This window comes from Dermacentor albipictus, chromosome 2 (assembly GCF_038994185.2).
Source record: "Dermacentor albipictus isolate Rhodes 1998 colony chromosome 2, USDA_Dalb.pri_finalv2, whole genome shotgun sequence".
NCBI classification, from domain to species: Eukaryota; Metazoa; Arthropoda; class Arachnida; order Ixodida; family Ixodidae; genus Dermacentor; species Dermacentor albipictus.
In genome coordinates, this window is record NC_091822.1 from 132,583,348 (window position 1) to 132,600,347 (window position 17,000).

The 17,000-nt window shown below is 43.1% G+C and overlaps 1 protein-coding gene and 1 long non-coding RNA gene across 3 annotated transcripts in view; both read left to right on the forward strand.

The window, feature by feature from the left end:
• The window catches only part of RapGAP1 (Rap GTPase activating protein 1), a 307,901-nt gene that overhangs the window by 38,146 nt on the left and 252,755 nt on the right, over positions 1 to 17,000 (forward strand). The gene's annotated exons all lie outside the window — the stretch shown is intronic.
• LOC135917864 (uncharacterized) lies at positions 8,062 to 16,929 on the forward strand. Its single transcript, XR_010569443.2, has 4 exons — positions 8,062 to 8,369; positions 9,537 to 9,589; positions 10,683 to 10,872; positions 11,948 to 16,929. It is a non-coding gene; the product is annotated as an uncharacterized lncRNA (long non-coding RNA).

The window sequence follows — 17,000 nt, forward strand, 5'->3', positions numbered from 1 at the left end:
GGAAGGAGTAGGGCTATATAGACGGGCGTATGTGTACGCATGGACTCCGCCACTCTGGTCTGCGTCGCACGGCCGACCACTAATGTGAGAAGAATGTTTTTGAGTACACGGCGTCGAAAAAGGACACAAATAAAGAAATGGCGGGCGCTTTTCGTTGCTTGCGTGTAGAGATCGGGAAGAAAGTGGTACAGGGTTTTTCTGTACACTGTTGCCAAACCTAAGGTGGATGAAAGCTGCAGAACACCTGTTTTTTTTCTGTTTTTCGTTTTCTTTAGAAACTGGTGTTTGGTTTGAGTCATATAATAGACTTTACAAACAATAGAATGCCGCAAACTCGATCCTAATGCGCAAGTAACAGCTTGTCGGAAAGCCCAATTTAATTTTCTTTTCTCCGCTTTGTTGCCTTCCAAACCAGTGTACGGTATCAAACCACACGTGCGTCTGGTTAACCTCCCTCCCTTTCCTTGCTTCTCTCTCTCCCTCTCTTCAGGAAGATATAGTTTCCGTTCACCACAAGCGTGTTTGTTCTGTTATCGACGGATCAGTGTACTTCAGCGTAGAGGTGTGGAGGGGAGGATATGTTACGCTCTTAAATATGGCTTTAAGTATTGTGAAACATCAGAAATTTCGAGGACGTGCTTCATGTTTCACTTTCAGCACATGTTTTTCTATAGAGGCAGCAGCGAAAAGTGGTAGGCCTTATTTGTACCGTATCGCGGTGCCGAACCGTTGTAGTTCGACTGTTTCAAGACCCCTTAAAAAAATATTGAAAAACTGGTGCGCGTTAGAGAATAAAGTTCAACGAAATAACGTATGCTTCATGTCATTCGATATGATGGCGTTAGCGGTTCATCTAGATGCAGGATGCGCGGGAAATTCACGAGTGGTACCACGTGAAGTCATTGGTCAAGATACATAGTTGCAGCCGGTTCCCGTTCTGGTGGAATAGCGGGACGGAAATGCGGGCCGTATGGCGCTGCCGGTGACGTCTGATGGCTCTGCGTTTCTTTTATGCGACACTTCTTGGACGGGAAGAATTATAGTGCCAGAAATTTCGCGTTGTCGCGAGATTAGCGTCAGCAGACGAGAGGTATACGTAGCCACAGAATCGCAATACGTATGCGGGGCCCACGTAGTTTGGTCCAGCAAAGCACCGAAATATCTGGTTACTGGCGTTGTCGTCCTTGTCACCGTCTCGCTAATTCCGCCCAAAACTTATCCGTACTCGCTAACACTCTGTAATAGTACATGCAGTCGATTGTTAACTCGGCGCCTCGCCAAACTGCGTGCTAACTACTACACTTTGATCTTAGCCGGTCACAACAAAGCGGTATGCAAAGCACCTGACACACCTGTAGACGGATCAAGGAAAAGATAGAGCATCTCTAAGTAGAGCTATTCCAAATAACTACGGCTCAGACATCGCATATATGGAGATCCGCGTGCCCCTGTTTCACGTGTGTGCCTATTGCGTCATGCGCCGGCCGCTTTACTCTAAGAAAGCAACCCGCTACGTGGAACCTAACCACCGTCGCAATCATCCTGGCTAAGCTGCATTCGCTGAAAGACGTTTTGCACTATTATGCACTCGTCATTTCCTGTTTCACGAACCCCATTTCCTTATGTCAATACTCGATCCTAGCCTGTTGTAGAATATCCTGACATCGCTCGCTCCACCAAATTCCTCTGAAAGTTCTTTCTTTCTCGCATCCCCGTAATCGCATCCCCGTAATCGAAGTCCAGAACCTCTATATGCTTTCGATTAGCATATCAGCTCACGTTTCTACTCGACACGAAGCCATGGCATCCACCTGTACGTTTTCCCATTTGCAGTGCAACTCGTCTTCGTTTTAATGTACTCGTTGCTTGTGTCCAACAAGCGCGGCACAGGCTCTATACAGAACAATCACTGTCAGGGGGCCGCCGTATAGTTCGAGTTGTACCTTTCTATGTACAACCCAATAACTACGACGCTTTTACAGTGGTGTGGACCTTCGGGCTAAATTAATTGTCTCCCGCGTCGGTCCGCAAATAGGCCCATAAACTGAGGTCCGAACGAGCACAGGGAGCACAATAAGGACAACAAAGAAAGAAAAAAAAACGAGGAATAAACGGGGTGAGCACCGAAAGCAGAACGAGCCACTTATCCCCGCGCACGCCAACGCTTTTAGCGCACCACGCATAGCGTGCGCTCTCGCAGCAGCCCGTCTCTCTCCTCGGCGACATCACATCCGGGCACGCGGCTCCGCCGCTGCGCTGTTGTTCGCAGAAGGGAACAATGCGCGTATGCCATCATGTCGGTCAGGCGGGACGCAGTCACGAGGGCGCGAGGGCTTCTTGTGGGCACGCCACGTACATATGCGCGGGACCGCAAACAGAACCTCTTTCTTCCTCGTTCTTTTTTTTTTTTATCTCTCCATGTAATCGCTCTTCTTTCCGTTATTTTGGCATATCGGCCGAAAAACAACGTTGTTTGCAAGGTCGTTGCGTGTATGCCCGGCCAGAGAGAGAGGGGAGGGAGAGGGAAACGGAGATAGGGGAGGGAGTTGTTTATATTCATCGCTTCCCTTCTTCGTTGTTCGCGAAGTTTGAAACGAATTGGTTCGCGCGCGCGAGGGTTAGCATTGATTCGCAAGATTGATGGCCCTTTGCCTAATGTTTTCGTCTGGCATATTTTCTCCTTCTTCGCCTTCTTTTAGCGGAGACTTCTGCACACCCTCCTGAATACCGCCTTGACCGAACGAACGTCACGAAAAAACCTCGGCTGTCTGTCGGGGGAGCTATGTATGCGTGGTTTGTCCTACCGGACAATCAGTCTTGTTTTGTTACCAAGACGGATAGCGCGCTCTTTGTGAAGGACGCGTGAATCCTCATCACTCAGCCAGGGGTGCCCATTGTTTATGCCTATAAATGTGCATAGGTGGGGGAAGTGGGGGCGGAATTCGTTCGCTGGCGCGTTCGAAAACACGAATTTCCTCGGGTTATAGTTTTCTCTGCGGTGACTAATGCTCGTACCTACCGGTGTCTGCTACGCTAGCAGAGTATAGCCTTCACTCTTAAGCTGAAAGCAGGCTTGGGGGATAGGCTTAATGTCTCACTTGAGCCTCGCTTTATCGGGCGGCGCATTGAAGCTTCTGCGCTGGACAGGAGCTGCCGCGTTAACTCGAACGCATGCATTAACCGATCCCGTACGAGGCGTAAGAGGTCTGACTATAGAGGCCGCCTCTCGACGCATGGTCATGCTTTAGTTAATTCACCAATCTACAGAAGTATAGGCCAGTCGATTGAGCGATGGGTAAGTCGACATTATACCATACAATTAATCGGTTCGTCGGTGGGACTGCGAGCAAATCGATAGATACATTATTTGATCGATGAATGAATGAATGAATGAATGAATGAATGAATCAATCAATCAATCAATCAATCAATCAATCAATCAATCAATCAATCAATCAATCAGGGAACTAACCGCACTGCTCGCTGAGTGAATTTGTCCGCTTCACAAGGTAGTACGGCTGTCCACTTCTAAATCCACTTTTTGTTGACTCCCAGAAAACAACAATCACATGATTTGGAAAGCATATTTAGCGCCAGCCAACAAGGACAGGAGGTAGACGACGCCACAATGCTTTCCAAGTCAGTTTACCAACGCGCCCAACAAATGGCAATGCTGAATCACATCATTGTTGGGTTTTCCGGACTTGCGGACCAAGTTAGCCGCTTCTCTGCTTGAAACAAAGCGCCTGCGAGTTGACTTCAATGTTTATCTATGCTGACCTTTGCCTCTGCAGGTGACACTGTCCTGACACGTGACACGTGTCGTCCGCCCTTTCTTTCCAGTACGCAACAGTCCAGCTGCGAAGCAAAAGTCGTTGGCCGATAGCGCAGGGCATTCGTCTGCTGAATCGGTGAACCGCGCTTGAAGCTCATTTTTTTTTCTTTATTTCTTACGCGACCGTTTAGCATTACCAGAAGCTGGACACTTAAGGAGCTGTGACCCTATGCAAGAAGCTTTCTTTTTCTTTTTTTTCGTACTCACTCTCTGCCATTGATCGGCAGTCTTCGCTCATATTATGTTCGCTGCCACGATTACCTTGCTACGCATTTGTAATTACTCCAATGTGTTGTTTTGAAGATTCGCAACGTCAAATTATCGTCGAATTGTTTCAAAAGAAAGAAGGAACCGAATTCACAATGCGTTCCGCTCGCCATCCCGATTGACCGGTGACAGTTTACGAACAGCTTTCGCGCACGAACCTGCCCTGTTTAAACAGGTTACCTCAGTGTAAAACAGACAACTTGAGCGCAGCCGAAGCGAAGAAAGGGGTGCAGGACGGCAGTGACACAGATGTTCCGCATCAGAAGCACTTCTTGCTGAACAAGTTGATGAGCCAAGGCACGGATGACGATAGGCGCGAACAGACATATATACGCACATTCGGAAACTATAATATAGTTCGTAGCGGCGATCGTATTTTCTCATTTTATTTCTGTACTTGAAACTATAATTAGTCCGTGTCGTCGATGTATAGCTACGATATTATCGTGAGTCCTGTCCTAATTTGCCCCAATTTTGTTCAGTAGTACTCGCGCGCTGGTTAAGAGATCGTTAGGCAAATGCCGAAAGATGAAGAAATCTTAGAAAAGAAAAAAATATAGAGAGAGAGAGCGCAGGTGAAATTTCGCGGCTGTTCGAAAACCCCTCGCGCGCCGTTTCGTCAGCCCGAACTCGACCTCCGCGCGAGCTTTGGCGCCCGAGCTTAACTGAGAATGACCCTGCAGTTCTATAAGACAGCTTTTGCGAACGACTGCACCGCGTTGAGCCAGCTTTGTTGAATGACTGCGCAGTGTTAAGCTTCGGCTTTGCGTGGGCTGCTCTGTTTGATCCGCCGACTTTACTACGGCGCCGTATTAGCGCCGAGACGCGCACTCCTCCTACAGGAGCAGAGGAGCACAAGGGCACCCTGGAAACAGGAAGCGCGATAACCTTTCGCCCGCAAAAGTGTGCAGCACGCAGTGAGCCGTCGGTGGTAAAAACTGGTTACAGCCGTACGGGGGGTACGGGGGGGGAGGGGGGGCTGTCATTTGACGCTCATGTACGCGTACGCACGCGACCGATGCGATAAGCTGCTCCGGCACCGAGCTGACGACATCTTCTTCACTCTAAGAAAAAAGAGAGTAAAAAGTGAGTCACAGCAACTTGACTCTCTTTTTTCTTACGAAGACCCATTTTCGCGCGGGTAGAGTCACAAAACAAGAGTCAACATTTGTGTGTGGGTCGTTTGACTCTTAATAGGACGCGAAGAGTCGTCGTGCAAGATTGCGACTCCTCTGATATTCGAGATGAGTCTGGCGAGAGAAAGATTAAAATGCAGGGGAAGAAATACCAGATAACGTCTTCTGTTTTAGGCAGGCCCTCGGGTTCCTGTCCTGGTTGTAATCAGTTCAGTTCAGTTCAGTTTCATTCCTTAAAGGCCCCCATTTCAGGGGGTGTTACATAAGGGGTGGGGTTACATTTGTAGTGAGGAAAACAAACAGCGATGGTGATTTAACATTGAAGGTGATCTGTTACGCGTTGCACGTTAAAGAACCCCAGGTGGTCAAAATTTCCGGAGTCCTCCACTACGGCGTGCCTCATAATCAGAAAGTGGTTTTGGCACGTAAAACCCCAAATATTATTATTATTATCTGTTACGCGTTCTTGAAAAGCAGGTGTTGAAGCGATGGCGACGATGTCATGGGGTAGGCCGTTCCAGTCCGTGGCTGCTCGAAGAAATAACAAGGCTGAAAACGTAGTAGTACGTGATAGTGGGCGGGCAACTTGAAGGGGATGACTGGTGCGGTGAGATATGCGTGATGCGGCGGCGATATACGGTGCTTGATTGAGAGGAGAATAAAAGAATTTGTGATAAAGGGTGAGGCTAGCAATGCGACGACGAAAAGAGAGGGGTGACAGTCCGGATGTAGCTTTCAAGGATGAAACACTGACGTCATATGAGTATGAGGAATGAATGAATCGGGCAGCACGATTCTGCACAGCTTCCAATGCGGTGATTAGATATGCTTGAAGTGGGCTCCAGATGGGGCATGCATATTCTAATTTGGGTCTTATAAGTGATTTATACGCGAGCAATTTAACATGTGGTGGGGCAAGACGAAGGTGACGTTTTAGAAAACCGAGTGTTTTGTTTGATGCTGAAATGATGTTACCGACATGTTACCGACATGCGGTGTATCATTCTTTCGTCAAGCTTGTCATGTTCTGCAATTACATCGAACTCTAAATATCGATTTTCCTTGAACATGTTTGTTGATATATATCACACGCTTAAGCGATAGCTGGCTTCCTATGCTAAGGAAGACCCGGATTTGTCACAATGGATTCTGACCATAAGTGAATCTAAAAAATATAGCATTGGCTACTAAAGAGAGCACAGAAACGAGATAACAAGTTCAGTAGGCGCACTCTACAGTGTCGATTGTAAATGTAATTGCTCTACGTAAAGTTAAATTTTGAGGATTTAGGTTCCAAAATCAACATCTTGTTATGAGGCGCACGGTAATTGAAAACTGCAGATTTATTTTCAGCAGCTCGGGTTATTTACCGTGCACGGAATGCACAATATACGCGCGTTTTCGCATTTTGCCCCCATTGGAATGCGACTGCTGCGGTTGTGATTGGACCCGTGACCTCGAGCTCAGCAGCGCAACACCAAAGCCACTGGGCTACCGCAGTGCGTTGTGTTCCGCGACCAGAAACAAACACTAGCGTACGCAGCACTGCTTTTGAACCCCCCAGAAATTTAAAAACAAAAATGTAGCAGTTTCCCCCCCAATGCTGCATGAACCACTGCACGAACAACTGCACGAACCAAGGTTCGTAGCTTCATCGCCTGAATAAACTGCAGTAAACAATCGCTTACTCCGTAAATTAGCAAGCACGGGGTCACGCGCGCACGTGCAAACATGAACAGATTTCACTCAATGACCGCGAACACTCGCTGCCACAGCGTCCGCGTGATGAAGGGCGCGAACAGAGCGGACAGAACGCTTCTGCTGCCTCGTCCTTCAAAGCGTCCCCGAAACTTGAAATGGCGATATAGAAGCGCCTTTCCCCTCTCCCCCCCCTCCCCACTTTGCACCCATCGGGAATTATCTCCAAGACAGAGCGAGAGTGGCGCCAGACCGGGCTAGAGCAACGGCCAGAGGAGAAGCGTGCTAAACCAGCGCCTCCTTTCCCCGGCTTGCGCGCGTTTTATCACGTGACCACCTATAGATACTTGGGGCACCCATCCAGGCACTATACATCTCAACTCGCCCTCGTACACTTCCTTTAACGCGCACAGCTAACGGCGCAGGATAGGATCTTATCGCACTTTATACGTAAGCTCACGGCAACACCGACAGATATATTTCGGCGGTTGTGTCCATATAATTGCTATCGCAAAATTCGCAATACATAGAAAATTTTACTAAGGACCAACCACGCTGCTGCCATGTCGTGATAGAGCGGTGAACGATAGTTCTAGAAAATGTGTTGCTAAATCTCCGCCAAATGACTATACGCTCGCATTTGGTGAGAGCGGCACACAGTCGCAAGAACTTGTGGAGGAAATACCGGAGTTCTGGCAGCTTCAGGTGCACTAGATCATTCAGTAACATGGGCGGCTTTGTAGTTCTACCTTACATCAGAGCAAACTGAACTCGACAGAAATCAAGGGCAGCCGCACCGTTATAGCTAAGCAAATTAAGGACAATTACGCCGCGTCTTCAGACTTCGAGCACGCTCCGACAGCCCAGCGATAGATATTTAAAACACAACCACACTCGGACGAGAAAATTTTGCTTCTGCCAAGTGAACGTAGCGGGTATTTCAAGACGTGTGTTAAATTCATGGCTGTTTCATTCGTAAACATTACTTAAGTGACGTAAAATTATCAGTGAGCAAAACAGTTTTTATTTCAACGCAAGGAAACAAAACCGAAACTAGCGCAACTGTTTTGCCCAGTTGTGCAGATACAAAATGATCCAAAGCCGAAGCCGTCAATAGCATGACGCCATGTTGAACTTGTGCTGCATCACGCGCGAGTACGTTGTCGTCGAGTGGTTCTGAAATCGCTGCATTAAGGGCGACTGCAACCAAGCGTTGTGGCAAGTTACGGTGGGAGCTTCTGTCCGTGCTGTGTGATTGCGACGAGGGGACTGCCGCCAGCAGCAGCGTATCGCCGATAAGCGCCCGAAGTGCTGCGGTTTGCACTGCATCTTTCATTGTGATATGGGAGATCGCAACGGACAGAGACGACCAGATGCATACGAACGACTACCAGCGGGGAGTGACCTGTGCCATATTTCTCTCAACGTCTCAGGTAAGCATATCAGCTTTTGTTCCGAGTTTACGAACGGCGCGTACTCGGCCCTTCCGGTACGGCTACATTTTGCGCCATGTTTCTCTTGGCAGTTCACAGACGTTTCTTAGGCATGCGTGCGTGTATGTATGCGGAAATACTACTGGCAGACGGAAGCCTCAGGATAAACACCGTTCTTAACGACTCTAGTGACGAGTGGCCTGTCGCATCGAAAAATCCGTAGAATATCAAGTACTGCGTAACTTGAAGTGTATATACAATATTAGCACCAGTGTGACTTTCGCGTGGCGAAGACAGGTAATCGAAAAGGCAGCTTGTGCATTCTGAAGATTTACTAGCGCTTTAGGTATATTGCCGCGAATAATAAAAGCGCTACAAAGCTGTATGGCAGTGTCAGGCGATGTGGCAGCACAGATATTTTAAGAGCGGTTAAGCGGCTGCATGCACAAGCGAACAGACACGGCGCTTTCAAAGCGCTGAAAGAGAACAAACTTTTTGTGCATTTGGCTGTAAGTAGAAAACACATTAGCTCACAATCTAAGCCTATATATAATGTATTATTTTTACGTAATGTTTATTTTCACGGTTGTAAAAATTTAAAAGCATGAATATGCTGCAACATTTATATAGTAAATCCTACTAAGCTTACAAAACCTGGCTGTGTTATGTGGTAAAATTGTACTATTGCTACTGGATTTTTTATATTGAGTCCGGTGGTTTTATGAAAAAAAAAAGGTCCTTTTATGTGTAGTTTTATGTTAGTGCGTATATTTGCCCAGCAGAAATGAGTTGATGGTAAAGTTGTACCTTCCAGTGAGCTGCATATGAACCCAAGTTTATCCTGTCTTGGCTATTGTAATGTGCGTACAGCAATTTTAAGTATATACAGCTGTAGTTGGCTTAGTCGCTGCAACATATTTTGTAAAAGTAGAAGGCCATTTATTATTTAGCTGCTTCCATGCAGAAATACCTTTTTTCTTGTAGCAAGAAACGCTGACAGTATTGAATGAAATGAAGTGTGTTGTATTTTTCTACTAACTTAAAGGAAATTTCGTCTGCCGTGTATCAGAGATTAGTTTACCTTCTTGTACTAAACAATGCATTATGTCCTCGGCTACTGCTGTTGTCCTGTATATTTTTATAATTTTTAAATGTATTTTATTTTAGGTATTCAAGAAATGGCAACAGCCAGAAGTCACCATCTTACCAGCACGTTATGGGTGAGACAAATCGTAGCAGGCACTTTTGCATAGAGACAAATCGTAGCAGGCACTTTTGCATATCTCATTAGCATATGATGCTATTTGTTGTAATTTTTGTGTCCACTTTCCTGTCTTTATGCATTTTACTATTATTGTGCAAAGGGTAACAGTTTTACATTGAGACAGAGTAATCACCCAAAGGGGGGACATGGCTGGAGGAGACAACACACACAAGCCTCCTTTGTCCGTATCTTTATGTTGTGCAGTTACTCTGTCGTTATCTACCAACAAGCCCAAGTTCCTCATCGGCTACATTTACTAATGATCCGTTATTACAGTTTCATTGACATAACATTGAAAGTACAGAGGTACACAGGAGGTCAAGAGACTTGAACTGATGAAGAGCCGTAGAACAAGGACCGCTGGAGCCAATATTTCGACAAAGAGAAGGAGATTTTTCTTCTCAAAACGTTGGCTCCAATGAATTTTCTTGTTCTATCACTATTTACGGTTGAAAGAAAGCATTAGTCCTCTTGCTGAAGTATTATGCATTATGGCATAAAAATTAGCAGGGTGAAATATGAGGAATGTCAAAATTCTTGTATATTCCAGCGCTAAAGCGAAAGCCAGGAAAACAAGATGTAGAGAACCACATTGTTATTTTTCACTGCCCAGTTTAGCCAGCTTTATTCCGAGCTTGCACTTTGTTGCATTAACGACCACTGGAATTCGTTAATTGAATTAGCTTGGTGATTTACTTATATTAAGAGATTTTGAACTTGTATTAATGCAGCTTAACATAATGCATGTAAAAATAATTTACAATGACATATTTAGGTGGCAGGCTTGCAGTTGTCTAGCAGATCATTTGATGGTATGAGCTCAGGTTTCAACCGAGCTTCCATGCACAAACCGGTTACACATTTTTTGTTTCATTGTTTGGATTTTCATAAACATAAGTACCGTTTCTTTTTTGTTGGGCTTCTAGTTGTGTCGTAGGGCCTAACTGTTTACCTTTATTTGTATTGGTAGCCATGTTACACAGACAGCTCAGTTTTATTGTAAATCATGTCATGGTAGGACTAAGAACATTTGTGCAAATTTGTTGCAGGTACACTGTGGCGGCTCCTACCCCTGTGTCCTCCCACCACCCTGTCCTGACTACATCCACTAGGTAGTTGGGAGCCTTTGGCGGCTTCTGCCACTGCATCCTGCCGCCACCATGTCCCGACTATGTCCACTAGGGAGTTGGCAGCCTTAGTGATGATGCCAGCAGGCTGACAGCGGACAGAAAGATTCGGGTAAATACCTGTAATTAAGTGACGTCTTTTTGAGTGAAATGGCTTGTCACTCAGCAATGAAAGACGTAACTTCGAAGTAGTTTAGACTCCCTGCTATCTGTTCAGGGATGCTCAAGTCCATGCATTTTGTCTTAGCCGCCAAGAGGCTATGTGTATTAGACGAAATGCGATGTAAATTTTCAAACTGCAAGAGACCACTTGCACAATTTTTTTTTGCTTAACACAAAAACTACTTTGATAAAGCTTTACCAATTTAAAAAGAATACAATGTACGCTCATACATGGTATTTGGCATAAATTTACTAGGGCTGCCTCAATGGTAAGCAGGCCGATAAACGTACACCAAAACTGTCTTCTTTTCCAAGTTCATCCTCCTCTCTGCACTGCTGCATAATGTATCTTTCTGATACCATTCTTGCACACAGCACAAGTCCTAAACACATGGATTGCATAAATTTGCAGCTTTTGCTGTAGGTCACTTTTGTGAAAATAAAGTTAATAAGCCATTTTGTCCATTTTTAATCAGCCATAATAAACTGAGCAGTGGCTAATAAGCAGTCAAGTTTTTGGTGTAAGGCCTCTCTTCGTTGTTAAAAATTTGGCCCTCTTAATGAAATAACCAAATTTCTGGCTGCCATTTTATGATGCATACTTTGGTGCATTACACGAAATTTGACATAATGTTTATGGCAGTGAAAATTTTTTTTGCTTTAAGTATTGTGTGAAATTGAGATTTTTTCTATAATGAAAGGCCCTCAGTTTTCAAGAAGAAATTCCGAGTGATTGTGTGCCAGGTTGGAACAGCTGGCATGGAATAGCCTACTTACACAAATAGGGAGGGTCATGTACACTTGACTTTATGTTAAGATACTATTATTGATCCCCAAAAGACAAATTGAAGGATTCCATCCTATAAGCAGCTCTTCACATTCATTTCCACTTTTGCACATTTATATACCTTGAGTCTGGTGACTTGTGTCTGTTTTCATCATCTGCTATGTGCAGATGGTAAACTTCAGATTTGCCCTATGGTACAGAATATTTTGGTGCTAATATATGAAACTGTGTTTTTCAGGTTGCCTCGAAATTTTACCCAAGCCATGCCGCACACTCGGGCCAGGCCTCTTGCGAACGACGTATAACCAGGCTCAACGCATCAGGGTCGAGGGAGTCCGGAGATCAAGGCAACCTGCTGTGCAACCAGCGTGCAACCTTTGGTGACCCCTCTACATGTGCTACCTATTTCACAGCTGTGCCTCACCTACCATCTATCCAAACAGCATCACCGGCTGTGATCACTTATCGAACCATGGATGAATGTTGGGGTGGAGTGATTTGAACAGACATTCTATTTGTCTCTTCAAATTCTTTGTAACTATTTCTGTTATAATTCATATGTGTCTTTAGTATCTAGTTTTTAATAGTTCCTTTCTCTTAGAATTCTCACCATCAGCCCCTGCTATTCTAATGTATACCTGCCTTTAAGCCCCGTTTCTCGTAGTTATTTCGTACTTGTGGATGTAATTGATAGGTTATTAATTCTTGTTGTACAGAAGGCTAAAATACGAACTTACAGCATTTTTTCTTCCTTTGATAATCTACAGCACTGCAATGTGTTCAAAAAATGTAACATAACACGGGCTCTGGTGCAGGATAAATTTAAGAGCAATATAGAGTACTTATTTCAAGCACCCATTATTTTTTAAAAACTCAAGGATATAGGAGCACAAGAAAGAAACTATTGAACTAGAGAAACATTGGTTCCCCTCATAAGTCTGGTAATAATGTGACTTCTTTCACTGCAAAGATACTGGTACTCGCATACAAGGTTTGAGACATGAAAGCTATGATACCCTTGGCATTTCTCAGTGCTTATTTGCCACACTGACGAATGTCAAAGGCAGCATAGGTTTCATGCACACATTGGTTGTATTACACCTTTTGAGTATTGCATTTCTCAAACACACGGGTTTGCAGCAGTGCTTTAAATAGCAGATGTATTTCCTAATTTTCAGAATTTGTTAGTGCAAGAGTAACGCTACAGATCATGTAAAAATAATTTTACAGACTATATGTCCATGGATGCATGTTTCTTCTGATGACGTAGCAGTGCCATGTGGTCGGGGGATGAATGTCTATTTCAGATTTAAATATTGGCTTCCAGGCCTGGGTTAGTCTCCTACACTGAGTATTCTAGGTCAAAGCCCAGTTACTAGAGGAAAGTGAATAAAACTAGGAATTATAAACATCAAAAGATCTTGTTCGGGACACTAATGTAACAATCAGCAAGGTTCTTTGTGCATTCATTTCCAGATTTGCGAGATTATATTTTGACTGGTTTCATTAATGCGAGAACAAATATTTCTTTATTCTCATGCTAGAGTTGGCTGCCCCCATTCGCATACAACCCCTTTACAGGCTAAAAATTAAGTGTATTAATAGGCTGTTTTTCGGTTTTGCGCCCTCAGTGTTAAGGGATGCAAACGGTGACATACAACAGAATGCAGAAAAATGTCTAAGGAATGCAAGCAGGGCATGGGACTTTTTAGACAGATGCATGTGTGTGCTATTTATAAAACTCCCTATGGTATGCCTCAAGGAGTTTTGTAACCCTTTGGTAGAAACACTGACACCCACTTATTAAGAAGAAATGCTCCTCGAAACAACTTTTTTAATTTGTACTAGAAATTTGAATGTACTGCTATTCATAGGCAGTTTTATGTAGATTTGAATTGTCATTGGTTTTTGTGTAGCTGGTGTTTAGTTATGTCCTACATAGTGGCAATATATTTTTATGGGCACTTGTGTGTAAAAGTTTCGCAAATGGTTTCATGCTGTATCTTATTTAGCTAGGTGTATACCGCAAAGTGGTGATACCTATCCAAACAGCTTGTACAATTACTGGAATTATGCAAAAATATTAGGCCACTTTAAATAATTTTTAGATTGCAATTTCAATTAGATACTGGTATTCTGCTTATCTTGAAGAGTATGTATGCCAAATTTAATTTGTATAGGACAATTATAAAGCATGAGGTTATTCTCATGCTATTGTGAGAAAAAATTATTGAAGTATTCTCAATAATTTTAGTAGCAGGCCTGCCTGCCTGCCTACTAATCTTGCATACTTCTAGTAACTTTACGTGCTGTTTGAATAGATATCGGCACCTGGCAGTCTACAGGGAGCTGAGTTAGCTGCAGCACACTGCTTTTTTGTGAAAATTTAATACACAAGAAAGTGCCTGCAAATATCACTATGTATTTTGCCGTTGTATAGGGCATAACTCACGAAGCAGCTAAACAAAAACTAATGGAATATATGAAATCTGCATGAAGAACTCTACAATTGGCTCTCTTTTGAAACCTCTAGTACAAATAATAAAAATATTTCGAGTAATATTCAATCAGCAAAACGTTCCCCTTGCTACAGTGACCTACAACATAGCGACGCAAAGCTTAAGGCAAGTCCTCTTGTCGAAGCGAATATGGGCTGTCTTCCCAAGGGCTTCTGTTAAAGACGGTGAATTTTCCTGCATTTACCAGAAGTGCAATACTAAAATGTTTGTGAATGTGAGATTGGTATTGGCACACTAACAGAAAAAAAGACAGTTCTGTGAAATGTAGACTTGAGACGTGACTTTGTTGGACATTTAAATTTTGACTCCATATATTTGTGTTTTGTACTGAGTGTTTCACCGGTGACTGCCACTAATTATTGAACATAACTCCTTCATGACAGTGCGACAATTTTCACTAACATAAATTTTAGCTGTGGCAGGCATTAGAATTGCAGTACTCAATAACGTCTACTTTGTAAGAACTCAGACTAGCACCAGTTCTGAGATACATATACCCAAAAAGTAATGATCAAATAGATTTCTTTTCCACACAGAATTGCCCTACAAGGATTACAGAAGGCTTTTTGGCAAAGTATTATCCGAAAGAGCAAAGCATGTTCCACCAAGTATGGTGACAAATATTTCAGAGCTGCCAGTCTGAGGACTCCTACAAACTAACAATGCCTTCAGCACTGACTAGCTTCAATAATGGGATGTCAGTGTTTTGCTAAAATTAATGAAACTTCAATTATTGTGATCTTGTTTAAGAAGACATATGTAATTAACATGCAGTTCTAATCTCTGTCACTTTTGTAAATATTTCCCAATTATTTTTTCAGGCTACAATTTTTGGTTATAATGGTATTCATTGCAGAAAAAGCTAGTACATGGCATTTAATAAAGAAGGTACTGGTCATTGTAGATTTTCTGTCTTCAGCATTTGTTCTGTTCCACAGCTGTTTCTTGAAATCTGAAATGATGTACCCATCACTTTGTTAGTGATCAACAGGGAAATCTGTATGTTTTGTTTAAAATGGAGCTGATCAACCCAATAGTTAGGCTATTTGCTAATTATAAATTACAATGATAATAGTACAGGACCATAAGAACAGACTGATGCTGAATAACAGCTGTGCCCAGCTACATCCACGCAGCTTTGCCACACAATGTGCATGTGTTCAGAAGAGCCAAATACCCCAGAGAGAAAGCAACAGTAACTAATTGTTCGTCATCTTGTACAAGCAGATTATGTGCTATATGTAAATCATGCTCAGTAAATACATAAGTCAGTCATGTGAGGTGTCTCACTTTTGGTTGCAAGTTGGAACTTATTGCAATCTTGGTTGTTTTTATTTTGTTTCCTTTGTGAGCATGAGTGACTTAGTTGCCTTGGCACATATTATCAAAACTGTTTCTTCATCACTGGGAATCACAAAATTTCAATTACACATAAAATTTCCAGTTACTGATATGGTAGACTTCGAAGTTAATTCTCTTATCTACCAAGTAGTTTTATCATTCATAGAAACATATCCATGCAATGCACAATGGGACCCCAAATTATAAATATCTGTTCTTGCTTTCTACCCTGCTCTACAACATTATGAAGATACAAAGCAAAACTATAAGTTTACAATTGTCCCCCATAACCTGAGTTTCGCTTAGAATTTGAAAAACAAAATTGACATCCTGCTATAGTGTGAGAGTTGCTTTGGGCACCAAGTGAACTGCGTAGCACCTGTGCTAGAATACACAACAAAGCAGAAAATCGCACCAGATTGCAATGGCAGTGGTAAGTTAAGAAGAGAAAGTTAAGAACAGATGTTTTATTTCACGCACCATTAATGTGGCTTATCATCTGCTCCTGTTTTGTGGGAACGCATACGTTGGGAAGACAATTTTTCGCACCAATCTTACCTTAGTGGGACACTTGAGAAAGGTAGAAATCAAGAACAGGTATTCACACTTTGTTGCCCACAGTGTATTTATTATCTGAATGTGTTTCACTCTACAAAAGGCTACTGTGGTAGATAATCGTAAAGACCAAGACAAAAGAATTAAAAGAAGTATGTGTCAGTCATCCTTCCATGATCTCCCGTGTTTATAGAAACACTTCTTTCTGCATATGTGCGAAAGTGTAGGGAAGCATTACATAACTCAGTCATGCTTTCCAAGTTAAAAATCGGAATAAGGACGATCACAAGAACATTGTATGAGTGATTTGTAAATGTGGCATCTAATGGAACTTATTTACGTATGTGCTGAGGGCACATTACAGCCAGTGCATAATCTGTCTGCTCTTATAGGATAGCTTGTGATGAGTAAAAGAAGCCTTCCTCACATTTTCCTCTTTGTTTCTTTTGGACCTCGGTGCACCATGTGTATTGTTACAGCTGCATGCATGCAGCTGGGTATAGTTTGTGTTCTGCTAACTCCCTTGTCCTCATTATTCATGTGCTATCTTTGCCGTAACAGAATACAGCTACCTGTGCTACATATTTTGTCAGCGTGTTTGCATTATGGCAAGTTTTGTATTAATGGTTATTGCAGTCTGCGAAATTGTCTGTCAGCTATTATACTTCGTCTTGAAAAGTATGTTTGTCAACATAAATAAACAATTAGTATAAATTTTGCTCTATTTATTTTTGTAATATTATCTGTTGTGAAGCTTTTATACACTGTTGCATGTTGTATGACAATAAAATTGATGCACAACTTTTTAATGTGGTATTTTTCAGATCAATTTTCAACTGACGCTAACACGCACAAGTTGTGGGGGAAAAGTGCCAA